A 23,371-nucleotide genomic window follows, 5' to 3' on the forward strand; every position below is an offset into this window, starting at 1 on the left:
CTACACTCCTGCAACAAGCTACCAGATTGCCTACACAGCTCTGCTGTTCCTGTGTTACTACACTCCTGCAACATGCTACCAGATTGCCTACACGGCTCTGCTGTTCCTGTGTTACTACACTCCTGCAACAAGCTACCAGACTGCCTACACAGCTCTGCTGTTCCTGTGTTACTACACTCCTGCAACAAGCTACCAGATTGCCTACACAGCTCTGCTGTTCCTGTGTTACTACACTCCTGCAACAAGCTACCAGATTGCCTACACAGCTCTGCTGTTCCTGTGTTACTACACTCCTGCAACAAGCTACCAGATTGCCTACACAGCTCTGCTGTTCCTGTGTTACTACACTCCTGCAACAAGCTACCAGATTGCCTACACAGCTCTGCTGTTCCTGTGTTACTACACTCCTGCAACAAGCAACCAGATTGCCTACACAGCTCTGCTATTCCTGTGTCACTACACTCCTGCAACAAGCTACCAGATTGCCTACACAGCTCTGCTGTTCCTGTGTTACTACACTCCTGCAACAAGCTACCAGATTGCCTACACAGCTCTGCTGTTCCTGTGTTACTACACTCCTGCAACAAGCAACCAGATTGCCTACACAGCTCTGCTATTCCTGTGTCACTACACTCCTGCAACAAGCTACCAGATTGCCTACACAGCTCTGCTGTTCCTGTGTTACTACACTCCTGCAACAAGCTACCAGACTGCCTACACAGCTCTGCTGTTCCTGTGTTACTACACTCCTGCAACAAGCTACCAGATTGCCTACACAGCTCTGCTGTTCCTGTGTTACTACACTCCTGCAACAAGCTACCAGACTGCCTACACAGCTCTGCTGTTCCTGTGTCTCTACACTCCTGCAGCAAGCTACCAGACTGCCTACACAGCTCTGCTGTTCCTGTGTTACTACACTCCTGCAACAAGCTACCAGACTGCCTACACAGCTCTGCTGTTCCTGTGTTACTACACTCCTGCAACAAGCTACCAGATTGCCTACACAGCTCTGCTGTTCCTGTGTTACTACACTCCTGCAACAAGCTACCAGATTGCCTACACAGCTCTGCTGCTCCTGTGTTACTACACTGCTGCAACAAGCTACCAGATTGCCTACACAGCTCTGCTGTTCCTGTGTTACTACACTCCTGCAACAAGCTACCAGACTGCCTACACAGCACTGCTGTTCCTGTGTTACTACACTCCTGCAACAAGCTACCAGATTGCCTACACAGCTCTGCTGTTCCTGTGTCACTACACTCCTGCAGCAAGCTACCAGATTGCCTACACAGCTCTGCTGTTCCTGTGTTACTACACTCCTGCAACAAGCTACCAGACTGCCTACACAGCACTGCTGTTCCTGTGTTACTACACTCCTGCAACAAGCTACCAGACTGCCTACACAGCTCTGCTGTTCCTGTGTCACTACACTCCTGCAACAAGCTACCAGATTGCCTACACAGCTCTGCTGTTCCTGTGTTACTACACTCCTGCAACAAGCTACCAGATTGCCTACACAGCTCTGCTGTTCCTGTGTTACTACACTCCTGCAACAAGCTACCAGATTGCCTACACAGCTCTGCTGTTCCTGTGTTACTACACTCCTGCAACAAGCTACCAGACTGCCTACACAGCTCTGCTGTTCCTGTGTTACTACACTCCTGCAACAAGCTACCAGATTGCCTACACAGCTCTGCTGTTCCTGTGTTACTACACTCCTGCAACAAGCAACCAGATTGCCTACACAGCTCTGCTATTCCTGTGTCACTACACTCCTGCAACAAGCTACCAGACTGCCTACACAGCACTGCTGTTCCTGTGTTATTACACTACTGCAACAAGCTACCAGATTGCCTACACAGCTCTGCTATTCCTGTGTCACTACACTCCTGCAACAAGCTACCAGACTGCCTACACAGCACTGCTGTTCCTGTGTTACTACACTCCTGCAACAAGCTACCAGATTGCCTACACAGCTCTGCTGTTCCTGTGTTACTACACTCCTGCAACAAGCTACCAGATTGCCTACACAGCTCTGCTGTTCCTGTGTTACTACACTCCTGCAACAAGCTACCAGACTGCCTACACAGCTCTGCTGTTCCTGTGTTACTACACTCCTGCAACAAGCTACCAGACTGCCTACACAGCTCTGCTGTTCCTGTGTTACTACACTCCTGCAACAAGCTACCAGATTGCCTACACAGCTCTGCTGTTCCTGTGTTACTACACTCCTGCAACAAGCTACCAGACTGCCTACACAGCTCTGCTGTTCCTGTGTTATTACACTCCTGCAACAAGCTACCAGATTGCCTACACAGCTCTGCTGTTCATGTGTCACTACACTCCTGCAACAAGCTACCAGATTGCCTACACAGCTCTGCTGTTCATGTGTTACTACACTCCTGCAACAAGCTACCAGATTGCCTACACAGCCCTGCTGTTCCTGTGTTACTACACTCCTGCAACAAGCTACCAGACTGCCTACACAGCTCTGCTGTTCCTGTATTACTACACTCCTGCAACAAGCTACCAGACTGCCTACACAGCTCTGCTGTTCCTGTATTACTACACTCCTGCAACAAGCTACCAGATTGCCTACACGGCTCTGCTGTTCTTGTGTTACTACACTCCTGCAACAAGCTACCAGATTGCCTACACAGCTCTGCTGTTCCTGTGTTACTACACTCCTGCAACAAGCAACCAGATTGCCTACACAGCTCTGCTATTCCTGTGTCACTACACTCCTGCAACAAGCTACCAGATTGCCTACACAGCTCTGCTGTTCCTGTGTCACTACACTCCTGCAACAAGCAACCAGATTGCCTACACAGCTCTGCTATTCCTGTGTCACTACACTCCTGCAACAAGCTACCAGATTGCCTACACAGCTCTGCTGTTCCTGTGTCACTACACTCCTGCAACAAGCTACCAGACTGCCTACACAGCTCTGCTGTTCCTGTGTTACTACACTCCTGCAACAAGCTACCAGATTGCCTACACAGCTCTGCTGTTCCTGTGTTACTACACTCCTGCAACAAGCTACCAGACTGCCTACACAGCTCTGCTGTTCCTGTGTTACTACACTCCTGCAACAAGCTACCAGACTGCCTACACAGCTCTGCTGTTCCTGTGTTACTACACTCCTGCAACAAGCTACCAGATTGCCTACACAGCTCTGCTGTTCCTGTGTTACTACACTCCTGCAACAAGCTACCAGATTGCCTACACAGCTCTGCTGTTCCTGTGTTACTACACTCCTGCAACAAGCTACCAGACTGCCTACACAGCTCTGCTGTTCCTGTGTTACTACACTCCTGCAACAAGCTACCAGACTGCCTACACAGCTCTGCTGTTCCTGTGTTACTACACTCCTGCAACAAGCTACCAGACTGCCTACACAGCTCTGCTGTTCCTGTGTTACTACACTCCTGCAACAAGCTACCAGATTGCCTACACAGCTCTGCTGTTCCTGTGTTACTACACTCCTGCAACAAGCTACCAGATTGCCTACACAGCTCTGCTGCTCCTGTGTTACTACACTGCTGCAACAAGATACCAGATTGCCTACACAGCTCTGCTGTTCCTGTGTTACTACACTCCTGCAACAAGCAACCAGATTGCCTACACAGCTCTGCTATTCCTGTGTCACTACACTCCTGCAACAAGCTACCAGATTGCCTACACAGCTCTGCTGTTCCTGTGTTACTACACTCCTGCAACAAGCTACCAGATTGCCTACACAGCTCTGCTGTTCCTGTGTTACTACACTCCTGCAACAAGCTACCATACTGCCTACACAGCTCTGCTGTTCCTGTGTTACTACACTCCTGCAACAAACTACCAGATTGCCTACACAGCTCTGCTGTTCCTGTGTTACTACACTCCTGCAACAAGCAACCAGATTGCCTACACAGCTCTGCTGTTCCTGTGTTACTACACTCCTGCAACAAGCTACCAGATTGCCTACACAGCTCTGCTGTTCCTGTGTTACTACACTCCTGCAACATGCTACCAGATTGCCTACACGGCTCTGCTGTTCCTGTGTTACTACACTCCTGCAACAAGCTACCAGACTGCCTACACAGCTCTGCTGTTCCTGTGTTACTACACTCCTGCAACAAGCTACCAGATTGCCTACACAGCTCTGCTGTTCCTGTGTTACTACACTCCTGCAACAAGCTACCAGATTGCCTACACAGCTCTGCTGTTCCTGTGTTACTACACTCCTGCAACAAGCTACCAGATTGCCTACACAGCTCTGCTGTTCCTGTGTTACTACACTCCTGCAACAAGCTACCAGATTGCCTACACAGCTCTGCTGTTCCTGTGTTACTACACTCCTGCAACAAGCAACCAGATTGCCTACACAGCTCTGCTATTCCTGTGTCACTACACTCCTGCAACAAGCTACCAGATTGCCTACACAGCTCTGCTGTTCCTGTGTTACTACACTCCTGCAACAAGCTACCAGATTGCCTACACAGCTCTGCTGTTCCTGTGTTACTACACTCCTGCAACAAGCAACCAGATTGCCTACACAGCTCTGCTATTCCTGTGTCACTACACTCCTGCAACAAGCTACCAGATTGCCTACACAGCTCTGCTGTTCCTGTGTTACTACACTCCTGCAACAAGCTACCAGACTGCCTACACAGCTCTGCTGTTCCTGTGTTACTACACTCCTGCAACAAGCTACCAGATTGCCTACACAGCTCTGCTGTTCCTGTGTTACTACACTCCTGCAACAAGCTACCAGACTGCCTACACAGCTCTGCTGTTCCTGTGTTACTACACTCCTGCAACAAGCTACCAGATTGCCTACACAGCTCTGCTGTTCCTGTGTTACTACACTCCTGCAACAAGCTACCAGATTGCCTACACAGCTCTGCTGTTCCTGTGTTACTACACTCCTGCAACAAGCTACCAGATTGCCTACACAGCTCTGCTGTTCCTGTGTTACTACACTCCTGCAACAAGCTACCAGATTGCCTACACAGCTCTGCTGTTCCTGTGTTACTACACTCCTGCAACAAGCAACCAGATTGCCTACACAGCTCTGCTATTCCTGTGTCACTACACTCCTGCAACAAGCTACCAGATTGCCTACACAGCTCTGCTGTTCCTGTGTTACTACACTCCTGCAACAAGCTACCAGATTGCCTACACAGCTCTGCTGTTCCTGTGTTACTACACTCCTGCAACAAGCAACCAGATTGCCTACACAGCTCTGCTATTCCTGTGTCACTACACTCCTGCAACAAGCTACCAGATTGCCTACACAGCTCTGCTGTTCCTGTGTTACTACACTCCTGCAACAAGCTACCAGACTGCCTACACAGCTCTGCTGTTCCTGTGTTACTACACTCCTGCAACAAGCTACCAGATTGCCTACACAGCTCTGCTGTTCCTGTGTTACTACACTCCTGCAACATGCTACCAGATTGACTACACAGCTCTGCTGTTCCTGTGTTACTACACTCCTGCAACAAGCTACCAGATTGCCTACACAGCTCTGCTGTTCCTGTGTTACTACACTCCTGCAACAAGCTACCAGATTGCCTACACAGCTCTGCTGTTCCTGTGTTACTACACTCCTGCAACAAGCTACCAGATTGCCTACACAGCTCTGCTGTTCCTGTGTTACTACATTCCTGCAACAAGCTACCAGACTGCCTACACAGCTCTGCTGTTCCTGTGTTACTACACTCCTGCAACATGCTACCAGATTGACTACACAGCTCTGCTGTTCCTGTGTTACTACACTCCTGCAACAAGCTACCAGACTGCCTACACAGCTCTGCTGTTCCTGTGTTACTACACTCCTGCAACAAGCTACCAGATTGCCTACACAGCTCTGCTGTTCCTGTGTTACTACACTCCTGCAACAAGCTACCAGATTGCCTACACAGCTCTGCTGTTCCTGTGTTACTACACTCCTGCAACAAGCTACCAGATTGCCTACACAGCTCTGCTGTTCCTGTGTTACTACATTCCTGCAACAAGCTACCAGACTGCCTACACAGCTCTGCTGTTCCTGTGTTACTACACTCCTGCAACAAGCTACCAGATTGCCTACACAGCTCTGCTGTTCCTGTGTTACTACACTCCTGCAACAAGCTACCAGATTGCCTACACAGCTCTGCTGTTCCTGTGTTACTACATTCCTGCAACAAGCTACCAGATTGCCTACACAGCTCTGCTGTTCCTGTGTTACTACACTCCTGCAACAAGCTACCAGATTGCCTACACAGCTCTGCTGTTCCTGTGTTACTACACTCCTGCAACAAGCTACCAGACTGCCTACACAGCTCTGCTGTTCCTGTGTCAGTACACTCCTGCAACAAGCTACCAGACTGCCTACACAGCTCTGCTGTTCCTGTGTTACTACACTCCTGCAACAAGCTACCAGATTGCCTACACAGCTCTGCTGTTCCTGTGTTACTACACTCCTGCAACAAGCTACCAGATTGCCTACACAGCTCTGCTGTTCCTGTGTTACTACACTCCTGCAACAAGCTACCAGACTGCCTACACAGCTCTGCTGTTCCAGTGTTACTACACTCCTGCAACAAGCTACCAGATTGCCTACACAGCTCTGCTGTTCCTGTGTTACTACACTCCTGCAACAAGCTACCAGACTGCCTACACAGCTCTGCTGTTCCTGTGTTACTACACTCCTGCAACAAGCTACCAGACTGCCTACACAGCTCTGCTGTTCCTGTGTTATTACACTCCTGCAACAAGCTACCAGATTGCCTACACAGCTCTGCTGTTCCTGTGTTACTACACTCCTGCAACAAGCTGCCAGATTGCCTACACAGCACTGCTGTTCCTGTGTTATTACACTCCTGCAACATGCTACCAGATTGCCTACACAGCTCTGCTGTTCCTGTGTTACTACACTCCTGCAACAAGCTACCAGACTGCCTACACAGCTCTACTGTTCCTGTGTTATTACACTCCTGCAACATGCTACCAGATTGCCTACACAGCTCTGCTGTTCCTGTGTTACTACACTCCTGCAACAAGCTACCAGATTGCCTACACAGCTCTGCTGTTCCTGTGTTATTACACTCCTGCAACAAGCTACCAGATTGCCTACACAGCTCTGCTGTTCATGTGTTACTACACTCCTGCAACAAGCTACCAGATTGCCTACACAGCTCTGCTGTTCCTGTATTACTACACTCCTGCAACAAGCTACCAGATTGCCTACACAGCTCTGCTGTTCATGTGTTACTACACTCCTGCAACAAGCTACCAGATTGCCTACACAGCCCTGCTGTTCCTGTGTTACTACACTCCTGCAACAAGCTACCAGATTGCCTACACAGCTCTGCTGTTCCTGTATTACTACACTCCTGCAACAAGCTACCAGATTGCCTACACGGCTCTGCTGTTCTTGTGTTACTACACTCCTGCAACAAGCTACCAGATTGCCTACACAGCTCTGCTGTTCCTGTGTTACTACACTCCTGCAACAAGCTACCAGATTGCCTACACAGCTCTGCTGTTCCTGTGTTACTACACTCCTGCAACAAGCAACCAGATTGCCTACACAGCTCTGCTATTCCTGTGTCACTACACTCCTGCAACAAGCTACCAGATTGCCTACACAGCTCTGCTGTTCCTGTGTCACTACACTCCTGCAACAAGCAACCAGATTGCCTACACAGCTCTGCTATTCCTGTGTCACTACACTCCTGCAACAAGCTACCAGATTGCCTACACAGCTCTGCTGTTCCTGTGTCACTACACTCCTGCAACAAGCTACCAGACTGCCTACACAGCTCTGCTGTTCCTGTGTTACTACACTCCTGCAACAAGCTACCAGATTGCCTACACAGCTCTGCTGTTCCTGTGTTACTACACTCCTGCAACAAGCTACCAGACTGCCTACACAGCTCTGCTGTTCCTGTGTTACTACACTCCTGCAACAAGCTACCAGACTGCCTACACAGCTCTGCTGTTCCTGTGTTACTACACTCCTGCAACAAGCTACCAGATTGCCTACACAGCTCTGCTGTTCCTGTGTTACTACACTCCTGCAACAAGCTACCAGATTGCCTACACAGCTCTGCTGCTCCTGTGTTACTACACTGCTGCAACAAGATACCAGATTGCCTACACAGCTCTGCTGTTCCTGTGTTACTACACTCCTGCAACAAGCAACCAGATTGCCTACACAGCTCTGCTATTCCTGTGTCACTACACTCCTGCAACAAGCTACCAGATTGCCTACACAGCTCTGCTGTTCCTGTGTTACTACACTCCTGCAACAAGCTACCAGATTGCCTACACAGCTCTGCTGTTCCTGTGTTACTACACTCCTGCAACAAGCTACCATACTGCCTACACAGCTCTGCTGTTCCTGTGTTACTACACTCCTGCAACAAACTACCAGATTGCCTACACAGCTCTGCTGTTCCTGTGTTACTACACTCCTGCAACAAGCAACCAGATTGCCTACACAGCTCTGCTGTTCCTGTGTCACTACACTCCTGCAACAAGCTACCAGATTGCCTACACAGCTCTGCTGTTCCTGTGTTACTACACTCCTGCAACAAGCTGCCAGATTGCCTACACAGCTCTACTGTTCCTGTGTTATTACACTCCTGCAACAAGCTACCAGACTGCCTACACAGCTCTGCTGTTCCTGTGTTATTACACTCCTGCAACAAGCTACCAGATTGCCTACACAGCTCTGCTGTTCATGTGTTACTACACTCCTGCAACAAGCTACCAGATTGCCTACACAGCTCTGCTGTTCCTGTATTACTACACTCCTGCAACAAGCTACCAGATTGCCTACACAGCTCTGCTGTTCATGTGTTACTACACTCCTGCAACAAGCTACCAGATTGCCTACACAGCCCTGCTGTTCCTGTGTTACTACACTCCTGCAACAAGCTACCAGACTGCCTACACAGCTCTGCTGTTCCTGTATTACTACACTCCTGCAACAAGCTACCAGATTGCCTACACGGCTCTGCTGTTCTTGTGTTACTACACTCCTGCAACAAGCTACCAGATTGCCTACACAGCTCTGCTGTTCCTGTGTTACTACACTCCTGCAACAAGCAACCAGATTGCCTACACAGCTCTGCTATTCCTGTGTCACTACACTCCTGCAACAAGCTACCAGATTGCCTACACAGCTCTGCTGTTCCTGTGTCACTACACTCCTGCAAAAAGCAACCAGATTGCCTACACAGCTCTGCTATTCCTGTGTCACTACACTCCTGCAACAAGCTACCAGATTGCCTACACAGCTCTGCTGTTCCTGTGTCACTACACTCCTGCAACAAGCTACCAGACTGCCTACACAGCTCTGCTGTTCCTGTGTTACTACACTCCTGCAACAAGCTACCAGATTGCCTACACAGCTCTGCTGTTCCTGTGTTACTACACTCCTGCAACAAGCTACCAGACTGCCTACACAGCTCTGCTGTTCCTGTGTTACTACACTCCTGCAACAAGCTACCAGACTGCCTACACAGCTCTGCTGTTCCTGTGTTACTACACTCCTGCAACAAGCTACCAGATTGCCTACACAGCTCTGCTGTTCCTGTGTTACTACACTCCTGCAACAAGCTACCAGACTGCCTACACAGCTCTGCTGTTCCTGTGTTACTACACTCCTGCAACAAGCTACCAGATTGCCTACACAGCTCTGCTGTTCCTGTGTTACTACACTCCTGCAACAAGCTACCAGATTGCCTACACAGCTCTGCTGCTCCTGTGTTACTACACTGCTGCAACAAGATACCAGATTGCCTACACAGCTCTGCTGTTCCTGTGTTACTACACTCCTGCAACAAGCAACCAGATTGCCTACACAGCTCTGCTATTCCTGTGTCACTACACTCCTGCAACAAGCTACCAGATTGCCTACACAGCTCTGCTGTTCCTGTGTTACTACACTCCTGCAACAAGCTACCAGATTGCCTACACAGCTCTGCTGTTCCTGTGTTACTACACTCCTGCAACAAGCTACCATACTGCCTACACAGCTCTGCTGTTCCTGTGTTACTACACTCCTGCAACAAACTACCAGATTGCCTACACAGCTCTGCTGTTCCTGTGTTACTACACTCCTGCAACAAGCAACCAGATTGCCTACACAGCTCTGCTGTTCCTGTGTCACTACACTCCTGCAACAAGCTACCAGATTGCCTACACAGCTCTGCTGTTCCTGTGTTACTACACTCCTGCAACAAGCTACCAGATTGCCTACACAGCTCTGCTGTTCCTGTGTTACTACACTCCTGCAACATGCTACCAGATTGCCTACACGGCTCTGCTGTTCCTGTGTTACTACACTCCTGCAACAAGCTACCAGACTGCCTACACAGCTCTGCTGTTCCTGTGTTACTACACTCCTGCAACAAGCTACCAGATTGCCTACACAGCTCTGCTGTTCCTGTGTTACTACACTCCTGCAACAAGCTACCAGATTGCCTACACAGCTCTGCTGTTCCTGTGTTACTACACTCCTGCAACAAGCTACCAGATTGCCTACACAGCTCTGCTGTTCCTGTGTTACTACACTCCTGCAACAAGCTACCAGATTGCCTACACAGCTCTGCTGTTCCTGTGTTACTACACTCCTGCAACAAGCAACCAGATTGCCTACACAGCTCTGCTATTCCTGTGTCACTACACTCCTGCAACAAGCTACCAGATTGCCTACACAGCTCTGCTGTTCCTGTGTTACTACACTCCTGCAACAAGCTACCAGATTGCCTACACAGCTCTGCTGTTCCTGTGTTACTACACTCCTGCAACAAGCAACCAGATTGCCTACACAGCTCTGCTATTCCTGTGTCACTACACTCCTGCAACAAGCTACCAGATTGCCTACACAGCTCTGCTGTTCCTGTGTTACTACACTCCTGCAACAAGCTACCAGACTGCCTACACAGCTCTGCTGTTCCTGTGTTACTACACTCCTGCAACAAGCTACCAGATTGCCTACACAGCTCTGCTGTTCCTGTGTTACTACACTCCTGCAACATGCTACCAGATTGCCTACACAGCTCTGCTGTTCCTGTGTTACTACACTCCTGCAACAAGCTACCAGACTGCCTACACAGCTCTGCTGTTCCTGTGTTACTACACTCCTGCAACAAGCTACCAGATTGCCTACACAGCTCTGCTGTTCCTGTGTTACTACACTCCTGCAACAAGCTACCAGATTGCCTACACAGCTCTGCTGTTCCTGTGTTACTACACTCCTGCAACAAGCTACCAGATTGCCTACACAGCTCTGCTGTTCCTGTGTTACTACACTCCTGCAACAAGCTACCAGATTGCCTACACAGCTCTGCTGTTCCTGTGTTACTACACTCCTGCAACAAGCAACCAGATTGCCTACACAGCTCTGCTATTCCTGTGTCACTACACTCCTGCAACAAGCTACCAGATTGCCTACACAGCTCTGCTGTTCCTGTGTTACTACACTCCTGCAACAAGCTACCAGATTGCCTACACAGCTCTGCTGTTCCTGTGTTACTACACTCCTGCAACAAGCAACCAGATTGCCTACACAGCTCTGCTATTCCTGTGTCACTACACTCCTGCAACAAGCTACCAGATTGCCTACACAGCTCTGCTGTTCCTGTGTTACTACACTCCTGCAACAAGCTACCAGACTGCCTACACAGCTCTGCTGTTCCTGTGTTACTACACTCCTGCAACAAGCTACCAGATTGCCTACACAGCTCTGCTGTTCCTGTGTTACTACACTCCTGCAACATGCTACCAGATTGACTACACAGCTCTGCTGTTCCTGTGTTACTACACTCCTGCAACAAGCTACCAGATTGCCTACACAGCTCTGCTGTTCCTGTGTTACTACACTCCTGCAACAAGCTACCAGATTGCCTACACAGCTCTGCTGTTCCTGTGTTACTACACTCCTGCAACAAGCTACCAGATTGCCTACACAGCTCTGCTGTTCCTGTGTTACTACATTCCTGCAACAAGCTACCAGACTGCCTACACAGCTCTGCTGTTCCTGTGTTACTACACTCCTGCAACAAGCTACCAGATTGCCTACACAGCTCTGCTGTTCCTGTGTTACTACACTCCTGCAACATGCTACCAGATTGACTACACAGCTCTGCTGTTCCTGTGTTACTACACTCCTGCAACAAGCTACCAGACTGCCTACACAGCTCTGCTGTTCCTGTGTTACTACACTCCTGCAACAAGCTACCAGATTGCCTACACAGCTCTGCTGTTCCTGTGTTACTACACTCCTGCAACAAGCTACCAGATTGCCTACACAGCTCTGCTGTTCCTGTGTTACTACACTCCTGCAACAAGCTACCAGATTGCCTACACAGCTCTGCTGTTCCTGTGTTACTACATTCCTGCAACAAGCTACCAGACTGCCTACACAGCTCTGCTGTTCCTGTGTTACTACACTCCTGCAACAAGCTACCAGATTGGCTACACAGCTCTGCTGTTCCTGTGTTACTACACTCCTGCAACAAGCTACCAGATTGCCTAGACAGCTCTGCTGTTCCTGTGTTACTACATTCCTGCAACAAGCTACCAGATTGCCTACACAGCTCTGCTGTTCCTGTGTTACTACACTCCTGCAACAAGCTACCAGATTGCCTACACAGCTCTGCTGTTCCTGTGTTACTACACTCCTGCAACAAGCTACCAGACTGCCTACACAGCTCTGCTGTTCCTGTGTCACTACACTCCTGCAACAAGCTACCAGACTGCCTACACAGCTCTGCTGTTCCTGTGTTACTACACTCCTGCAACAAGCTACCAGATTGCCTACACAGCTCTGCTGTTCCTGTGTTACTACACTCCTGCAACAAGCTACCAGACTGCCTACACAGCTCTGCTGTTCCAGTGTTACTACACTCCTGCAACAAGCTACCAGACTGCCTACACAGCTCTGCTGTTCCTGTGTTACTACACTCCTGCAACAAGCTACCAGACTGCCTACACGGCTCTGCTGTTCCTGTGTTACTACACTCTTGCAACAAGCTACCAGATTGCCTACACAGCTCTGCTGTTCCTGTGTTACTACACTCCTGCAACAAGCTACCAGATTGCCTACACAGCTCTGCTGTTCCTGTGTTATTACACTCCTGCAACAAGCTACCAGATTGCCTACACAGCTCTGCTGTTCCTGTGTTACTACACTCCTGCAACAAGCTACCAGATTGCCTACAGAGCTCTGCTGTTCCTGTGTTATTACACTCCTGCAACAAGCTACCAGATTGCCTACACAGCTCTGCTGTTCCAGTGTTACTACACTCCTGCAGCCAGCTGCTCTGCTGTTGCTGTGCTGCCCGCACATTTGGCTCTGCTGCATATAGCACTTTCAGTTCCGCTGATCATCCTGCCATCTTGCACATCCAGTTCTGCTAGTCTTCACCATGTCAGTGCTGTCCGACTTCTCTGCAACAAAACCTCGGTCTGTTTATAAGACATTTTAGACATTTTTTACTTTACACATATTTTCCATCAATCGCTGAGTCTGATGTGTGATTCTTCTGTGCACTCGGCTCATATTTTGGTCAGGAACAGGCAATCATTAAAGGTTTCGCCTTAAGAGATCACCCGACAGCAACATTTTTAAAAAAAAGTCTCTAATATTTTGCCCACGCGCACTTCAGTTTCCTCTGGAGTGAATTTATGGGCGCTTATAAAATAAATTGTGCAAATTTGACATTTTAGCAAAACATAAATGTACAAAAAAGACCGAAACAAAGAGAATTTTTTTTATTTTAGGGAAAATCCATGAACCATTTGTGGCTTTTCGAAAATGTGTTTTTTATGCATAATAATAATAATAATAATAATAATAATAATAATAATAATAATAATAATTTTAGTAAAATCTGTGACATTTGAATGATTTTAAAGAAAGGAAAAAAATAGGAGGAAGTAACTGGAAAATAGGGGAATTCAGCCCAGCAGGGAATATGCAGCAGATTTTGTACTTTTACTTCTCCCGAGTCCTTCTTAATAAGTAACTGCAGAGGTTTCGATGTGGCGAGAAGATGATGCAAATTGGACTCGGAGATGCCCCAGACTCATTACATATTGGTCAGATTATGAGGCGAGGAGGATTCCTATCATCCCTCGATGTGCGGCTGCGTTTGGATGATCAATCCCTGATAACGCATGCAGCTCGTAGTATAAATGGCTGTAAATTTCATGACTGAAACAAGATTGTCTGCCCCCTGTGTTTGCCACCAGCCGAGCAGGACTCCTGGACCAGCTGAGCAGGACTCCTGGACCACCCGAGCAGGACTCCAGGACCAGCCGAGCAGGACTCCTGGACCAGCGGAGCAGGACTCCTGGACCACCCGAGCAGGACTCCAGGACCAGCCGAGCAGGACTCCAGGACCAGCCGAGCAGGACTCCAGGACCAGCCGAGCAGGACTCCTGGACCAGCCAAGCAGGAGTCTGGTACCAGCCAAGCAGGACTCCGGGACCAGCCGAGCAGGACTCCGGGACCAGCCGAGCAGGACTCCAGGACCAGCCGAGCAGGACTCCAGGACCAGCCAAGCAGGACTCCAGGACCAGCCAAGCAGGACTCCAGGACCAGCCAAGCAGGACTCCAGGACCAGCCAAGCAGGACTCCAGGACCAGCCGAGCAGGACTCCAGGACCAGCCCAGCAGGACTCCAGGACCAGCCAAGCAGGACTCCAGGACCAGCCAAGCAGGACTCCTGGACCAGCCAAGCAGGACTCCAGGACCAGCCAAGCAGGACTCCAGGACCAGCCAAGCAGGACTCCAGGACCAGCCAAGCAGGACTCCAGGACCAGCCAAGCAGGAGTCCGGGACCAGCCGAGCAGGACTCCGGGACCAGCCGAGCAGGACTCCGGGACCAGCCGAGCAGGAGTCTGGGACCAGCCGAGCAGGACTCCGGGACCAGCCAAGCAGTCCCGCTTGGCTGGTCCTGGAGTCCTGCTTGGCTGGTCCTGGAGTCCTGCTGGGCTGGTCCAGGAGTCCTGCTCGGCTGGTCCAGGAGTCCTGCTCGCTGGTGGTGGAGTCCTGCTCGACTGGTCCAGGTTTCCTGCTCAGCTGCTCCCGGACTCCTGCTTGGCTGGTCCAGGACTCCGGGACCAGCCAAGCAGGACTCCGGGACCAGCCAAGCAGGACTCCGGGACCAACCGAGCAGGACTCCGGGACCAGCCAAGCAGGACTCCTGGACCAGCCAAGCAGGACTCCGGGACCAGCCAAGCAGGACTCCGGGACCAGCCGAGCAGGAGTCTGGGACCAGCCGAGCAGGACTCCGGGACCAGCCAAGCAGGACTCCGGGACCAACCGAGCAGGACTCCGGGACCAGCCGAGCAGGACTCCGGGACCAGCCAAGCAGGACTCCTGGACCAGCCAAGCAGGACTCCGGGACCAGCCAAGCAGGACTCCGGGACCAGCCAAGCAGGACTCCGGGACCAGCCAAGCAGGACTCCTGGACCAGCCAAGCAGGACTCCGGGACCAGCCAAGCAGGACTCCTGGACCAGCCAAGCAGGACTCCGGGACCAGCCAAGCAGGACTCCGGGACCAGCCAAGCAGGACTCCAGGACCAGCCAAGCAGGACTCCGGGACCAGCCAAGCAGGAGTCCGGGACCAGCCGAGCAGGACTCCGGGACCAGCCTAGCAGGACTCCGGGACCAGCCGAGCAGGAGTCTGGGACCAGCCGAGCAGGACTCCGGGACCAGCCGAGCAGGACTCCGGGACCAACCGAGCAGGACTCCGGGACCAGCCCAGCAGGACTCCGGGACCAGCCAAGCAGGACTCCGGGACCAGCCAAGCAGGACTCCTGGACCAGCCAAGCAGGACTCCGGGACCAGCCAAGCAGGACTCCTGGACCAGCCAAGCAGGACTCCGGGACCAGCCAAGCAGGACTCCGGGACCAGCCAAGCAGGACTCCGGGACCAGCCAAGCAGGACTCCGGGACCAGCCAAGCAGGACTCCGGTACCAGCCAAGCAGGACTCCGGGACCAGCTGAGCAGGCCTGCTGGACCACCCGAGCAGGAGTCCGAGACCAGCCGAGCAGGACTCCTGGACCAGCCGAGCAGGACTCCGGGTCCAGCCGAGCAGAACTCCGGGACCAGCCGAGCAGAACTCCTGGTCCAACCAAGCAGAAGTCCGGGACCAGCCGAGCAGGACTCCTGGACCAGCCAAGCAGGAGTCCGGGAGCAGCCGAGCAGGAAACCTGGACCAGTCGAGCAGGACTCCACCACCAGCGAGCAGTACTCCTGGACCAGCCGAGCAGGACTCCTGGACCAGCCAAGCAGGAGTCCGGGACCAGCCAAGCAGGACACCTGGACCAGCCGAGCAGGAGTCCTGGACCAGCTGAGCAGGATTCTGGGACCAGCCGAGCAGGACTCCGGGACCAGCCAAGCAGGACTCCACCACCAGCGAGAAGGACTCCTGGACCAGCCGAGCAGGACTCCTGGACCAGCCAAGCAGGAGTCCGGGACCAGCCAAGCAGGACACCTGGACCAGCCGAGCAGGAGTCCGGGACCAGCTGAGCAGGACTCTGGGACCAGCCGAGCAGGATTTTGGGACCAGCCAAGCAGGATTTTGGGACCAGCCGAGCAGGACTCCGCCACTAGCGAGCAGGACTCCTGGACCAGCCGAGCAGGACTCTGGGACCAGCCGGGCAGGAGTCCGGGACCAGCCAAGCAGGACTCCGGGACCAGCCAAGCAGGACTCCGCCACCAGCGAGCAGGACTCCTGGACCAGCCGAGCAGGACTCCTGGACCAGCCGAGCAGGACTCCTGGACCTGCCGAGCAGGACTCCTGGACCAGCCGAGTAGGACTCCTGGACCAGCCGAGCAGGACTCCTGGACCAGCCGAGCAGGACTCCTGGACCTTCCGAGCAGGACTCCTGGACCAGCCGAGCAGGACTCCGGGACCAGCCAAGCAGGACTCCGGGACCAGCCAAGCAGGACTCCGGGACCAGCCAAGCAGGACTCCGCCACCAGCGAGCAGGACTCCTGGACCAGCCGAGCAGGACTCTAGGACCAGCCGGGCAGGAGACCGGGACCAGCCAAGATTAAGTAATGTGTATGTATATATATACATTCATTCCAGCCATTATGTATACATGCTTTATTCCCCTTCCATCCCTATTTTTAGTTAGGGATGCTGGCGCTTGCCAGGTATCATAATAGAGGTCACCCAGACTACATACATACATATTAGAGATAGTGATTGTAGCGCTGATAGAGCGCTGCATATTTACCTGAGACTCGGTTCCTGATGGTGCGCGTGCCTGGCTACTGTGATGGAGCTCCGCGGCTTAAGCGTCCTTGTTGCTGGGAGACGTCGGGTACTCTGACCCCGTACGTCCGGCGGCATGACGCGGGCGGCGGAAGTTCCTGAACTATGCAGCTGCGCATGCGCCGGCTACATCCGGGCCGCAGCGCTCGGGATAAGGAGTCATATAAAAGGCCCCACATTTGACACAGTGGCCACCCCCTGACGAAGGACTGAGATCCGAAACGCGCGTCGGGGTGCGCCTTTTCGGGACCTGGCTGACCCATCGTTCACAGGTATATTAAATATTATGTACATTCCCTTCTTATTGTGCTATATTGGCCATATTGGCATTTGGCTCTTGCTGTGATATTTAGGCTGAATTGAAGCCGGACTGTGGCAGCTTTCTCCTGTCTACTGACAGCATTAAGATCTCATGCAATACAACTGCACAAACGCCCAGTTATTCACATATGACCACTTTTGGCACTTCTTGCATATTACAGCTTAGTTGTACATTGCCATTAATTTTGTAAGTGGTTGGTCTATGCACCTTTTTGTGGTAGTTATAATTCGTATGGTCCTTGTATAATACTGCACATTGCACTTTTTTTTGCACTATACACCTTTATGGCATATTACAATATGCCATATTAATATATATAAAAAAAATGTTTTATATTAATTCCTCCCCTTTTTTTAGCACCTTAGATTGCAGTTTTGCACGTATATCTTGATAATTGCGATTAAGAAAAAATTATTATTTTTTTTGCACTTCATATTGCAGCTTTGCACGTACATTTGGTAATTGTGATTAAGTACTTTTTGTTATATTTTGCACATACTACAGTACGTCCATGATAGGTATATGTAATCTCTGGGCCATATGATCTTAGCTATTTATATTCTTTTTAGGGGTGTATGAACCTGTTATTCTACATTTATATACTTTCTGTGGGTCAGCCTATACCATTTTTTATTTGATTTTAATAATTAATAATTTTGTCCTCTTGTGCGCACATGTTTTGATTTTTATTATTGTTAATATTTGCCAAATTATATGTAATAAAGACATCCTTATACTTAATCCCTACCTGGTGGCTTTTTCTTGGATTATTCCATATATCGGCTGTGGTTGCTCTCGCCAGCCAAGCAGGAGTCCGGGACCAGCCAAGCAGGAGTCCGGGACCAGCCAAGCAGGACTCCGCCACCAGTGAGCAGAACTCCAGGACCAGCCGAGCAGGACTACTGGACCAGCCGAGCAGAAGTCTGGGACCAGCCGAGCAGGACTCTGGGACCAGCCAAGCAGGATTTTGGGACCAGCCGAGCAGGACTCCGCCACCAGCGAGCAGGACTCCTGGACCAGCCGAGCAGGACTCTGGGACCAGCCGGACAGGAGTCCGGGACCAGCCAAGCAGGACTCCGCCACCAGCGAGCAGGACTCCTGGACCAGCCAGACAGGAGTCCGGGACCAGCCAAGCAGGACTGCGGGACCAGCCGAGCAGGACTCTGGGACCAGCGGACCAGGACTCCGCCACCAGCGAGCAGGACTCCTGGACCAGCCAGACAGGACTCCGGGACCAGCCGAGCAGGACTTCGCCGCCAGCCGAGCAGGACTCTGGGACCAGCGGACCAGGACTCCGCCACCAGCGAGCAGGACTCTGGGACCAGTCGAGGAGGAGTCCGGGACCAGCCGAGCAGGACTCCGCCACCAGCGAGTAGGACTCTGGGACCAGCCGAGCAGGACTCTGGGACCAGCGGACCAGGACTCCACCACCAGCGAGCAGGACTCTGGGACCAGTCGAGCACGACTCCAGAACCAGCCGAGCATGAGTCCGGGACCAGCCGAGCAGGACTCCGCCACCAGCGAGCAGGACTCTGGGACCAGCGGACCAGGACTCTGGGACCAGTCGAGCAGGACTCCGGGGCCAGCCGAGCAGACATGGATCTTCCAGTATGCTGCCTTTGTACTGGAATGTTTCTAGGTTGGAAATTTGCTCTGGAAGGCTTTTTATGACATATTTATAGAATGGGGAGCAGAGGGCAGAAATGTCACCTCTGCTCTGTAGACCCCATAACTGCAGAATCCAGACCTCCTCTGGTATCAGCACAAACGACGCCCCCACCAAGAGCTTTATGGCCAAGCAGCGCCATGCAGGCGTACATCACCACGCACAATGCTGAGTGTCGGAGAGAGTGGTGTAAATTTGCCACCACTGAACACTGGAGGAGACAAGTTCTGTGTAGCGACAGATCACTGTGATGGAGGACATTACCCCCTGACTATATTGTGCCCACTGTACAGATGGTGGAGGAGGATAATTCTCTGGGCTTATCAGGGGGCGGCCTCAGACCCTCAGCTCCAGTGATGTGAAATCTTAAAGGGAACCTGTCACCCCGAAAATCGCGGGTGAGGTAAGCCCACCGGCATCAGGGGCTTATCTACAGCATTCTGTAATGCATTCTGTAATGCTGTAGATAAGCCCCCGATGTTACCTGAAAGAGGAGAAAAAGACGTTAGATTATACTCACCCAGGGGCGGTCCTGCTGCAGGTCAGGTCGGATGGGCGTCTCCGGTCCGCTGCGGCGCCTCCCATCTTCATTACAAGACGTCCTCTTCTGATCTTCGGCTCCGGCGCAGGCGTACTTTTCTCTGCCCTGTTGAGGGCAGACAAAGTACTGCAGTGCGCAGGCGCCGGGCCTCTGACCTTTCCGGCGCCTGCGCACTGCAGTACTATCCTCTGCCCTCAAGAGGGCAGAGCAAAGTACGCCTGCGCCGGAGCCGTGGCTGAAGATCAGAAGAGGACGTCTTGTAATGAAGATAGGAGGCGCCGGAGCGGACCGGAGACACCCATCTGACCGGACCAGCAGCGGGACCGCCCCTGGGTGAGTATAATCTAACGTCTTTTTCTCATCTTTCAGGTAACATCGGGGGCTTATCTACAGCATTACAGAATGCATTACAGAATGCTGGAGATAAGCCCCTGATGCCGGTGGGATTACCTCACCCACGATTTTCGGGGTGACAGGTTCCCTTTAATCCTCAGCAAAAAACAATGTGGACATTTGTAGCTCCAGCTTTGTGGGAATAGTATGGGGAAGACCCTTACCTGTCCCCCATGACTGTGCCCAATGCACAAGGTCCATACAGACATGGGGGGAGCATGAGCGGTCGGTCAGAGCCTGGACCTCAGCCCAATCCAACATTTATAATGGCGACTGAGGGCCATCAGGGGCTGACCCCAGAAATGGGCAAAAGATCCCTCAGATGTCTCCAAAATCGTGTAAGAAGTTTATCCAGAAGAGCTGGAGCCCTTATATCTGCAGAGCGGTGTCTCCATATTAGTGTCTAGGGATGTCGGGAAGTGTAACAGTTCTATAGCAGAGATGATAGAAAAACATTCTTAGGACCCGACATAAATCATTTATTAAAAAATGGTGGTGCATCTTACTCCATGTTTGCACACGGGTGAATGTTCCTGTAGTTCTGGTAAATTCGTACGTTATCATTATCTGCATCCTGCATGACCGCATGGGGATTCAAGGCAAATGAAACTGCAAATAATCCTCTGCTCTCTCCTACGTGACAATCCCAACTTGTGTTTTGGACATTTTTGCCAGGTTTTGTATCCTCTTCTATAAAGTAAATAGGAAAAAAATCTTGGCAGAAAAATGAGGTCTTTTGTGATTAGAAAGTACTGAACGTGACTAATGTCATATTGAGGTTAAAAAAGGGTCACGTACTCCACATCTATCTAGCCCTACCTTTCTATCATCTATCACATATCTATTTCTTCAGGTCGTAACGATTTGGTGACAGTTTCAGTACATCTGGCTTCAGGTGCCTCTCTGTCACCCTGTGACTGTAGGAATGCCGGTGAAGAGGGACCCCATACTGTCCCTAACCTAAGGAAGCCTTAGCTATCTCTCACCCCGGGGTTACTCCTGAAGGTGGAGATGCCAGGTTCTCATACCTGTCACGCTGTGACTGTAGGAATGCCGGTGAAGAGGGACCCCATACTGTCCCTAACCTAAGGAAGCCCTAGCTATCTCTCACCCCAGGGTTACTCCTGAAGGTGGAGATGCAGGGTTCTCCTACCTCTCTGTCACGCTGTGACTGTAGGAATGCCAGTGAAGAGGGACCCCATACTGTCCCTAATATAAGGAAGCCCTAGCTATCTCTCACCCCGGGGTTACTCCTGAAGGTGGAGATGCAGGGTTCTGGTGCCTCTCTGTCACGCTGTGACTGTAGGAAAGCCGGTGAAGAGGGACCCCATACTGTCCCTAACCTAAGGTAGCCCTAGCTATCCCTAAACCCAGGGTTACTCCTGAAGGTGGAGATGCAGGGTTCTCCTACCTCTCTGTCACGCTGTGACTGTAGGAATGCCAGTAAAGAGGGACCCCATACTGTCCCTAATATAAGGAAGCCCTAGCTATCTCTCACCCCGCGGTTACTCCTGAAGGTGGCGATGCAGGGTTCTGGTGCCTCTGTCACGCTGTGACTGTAGGAATTCCAGTGAAGAGGGACCCCATACTGTCCCTAATATAAGGAAGCCCTAGCTATCTCTCACCCCGAGGTTACTCCTGAAGGTCGAGATGCAGGGTTCTCCTACCTCTCTGTCACGCTGTGACTGTAGGAATGCCAGTGAAGAGGGACCCCATACTGTCCCTAATATAAGGAAGCCCTAGCTATCTCTCACCCCGGGGGTTACTCATGAAGGTGGAGATGCCCATTTCTCGTACCTCTGTCATGCTGTGACTGTAGGAATGCCAGTGAAGTGGGAGCCTATACTGTCCCTAATCTAAGGAAGCCCTAGCTATCCCTAAGCCCGGGGTTACTCCTGAAGGTGGAGATGCCCGGTTCTGGTGCCTCTCTGTCACCCTGTGACTGTAGGAATGTGTTGTGAATTCTGTGGCCAAGCTCCCTCCTGTGGTCGTGAGTGGTACTGCGGCTGGTTCTGTCTATAAGCTTCCTTTGGTGGATGAGAGTGGTACAGCGGCTTCTGAGTTTCCTTCCTCAGGTGATGAGGTTAAGTCGTTAGGTGCTGCTCTATTTAACTCCACCTGGTGCTTTGATCCTGGCCTCCAGTCAATGTTCTAGTATTGGTCTTGCCTCCTCCTGGATCGTTCCTGTGGCCTCTCTATCCTGCATAAGCTAAGTTCTGCTTGTGTTATTTTTGTTTGCTATATTTTCTGTCCAGCTTGCTATATTGGTTTTTCTTGCTTGCTGGAAGCTCTGAGACGCAGAGGGAGCACCTCCGTACCGTTAGTCGGTGCGGAGGGTCTTTTTGCCCCTCTGCGTGGTTGTTTGTAGGTTTTTGTGTTGACCGCAAAGCTATCTTTCCTATCCTCGGTCTATTCAGTAAGTCGGGCCTCACTTTGCTAAATCTATTTCATCTCTGTGTTTGTATTTCATCTTTACTCACAGTCATTATATGTGGGGGGCTGCCTTTTCCTTTGGGGAATTTCTCTGAGGCAAGGTAGGCTTATTTTTCTATCTTCAGGGCTAGTTAGTTTCTCAGGCTGTGCCGAGTTGCATAGGGAGCGTTAGGCGCAATCCACGGCTACCTCTAGTGTGGTGTGTTAGGATTAGGGATTGCGGTCAGCAGAGTTTCCACGTCTCAGAGCTCGTCCTATGTTTTTGGTAAATGTCAGGTCACCTAGTGTGCTCTGAACTTCAAGGTCCATTGTGGTTCTGAATTACCTGTTCATAACAGGAATGCCAGTGAAGAGGGACCCCATACTGTCCCTAATCCAAGGAAGCCCTAGCTATCCCTAACCCCAGGGTTACTCCTGAAGGTGGAGATGCCAGGTTCTCATACCTCTCTGTGCTGCTTCGATATCCTACACAACTCCCACGCTCCCCCCAGAGATGAAAGGGGCAGGAAAAAAATCGGGTAACACTGGCTGGACAGACTGGGGAAAACTAAGGTACAATCAAACAACAGGCACTCAGGATAAAATACAAAAGGGAAAATGGGATCTCAGTAATGAGGCAGAAAAGCAATATGAAGGAATGCCAAAAAAGCAAAGGAAGAAGTATTCACAACAATGCGCATACAACAATTTCAAGGGGACAAGAGAAACGTTCCAGAACACCTTCTCCAATGCAGCCAAGAG

Source organism: Ranitomeya imitator, chromosome 4, assembly GCF_032444005.1.
Source record: "Ranitomeya imitator isolate aRanImi1 chromosome 4, aRanImi1.pri, whole genome shotgun sequence".
Lineage (NCBI taxonomy): Eukaryota > Metazoa > Chordata > Amphibia > Anura > Dendrobatidae > Ranitomeya > Ranitomeya imitator.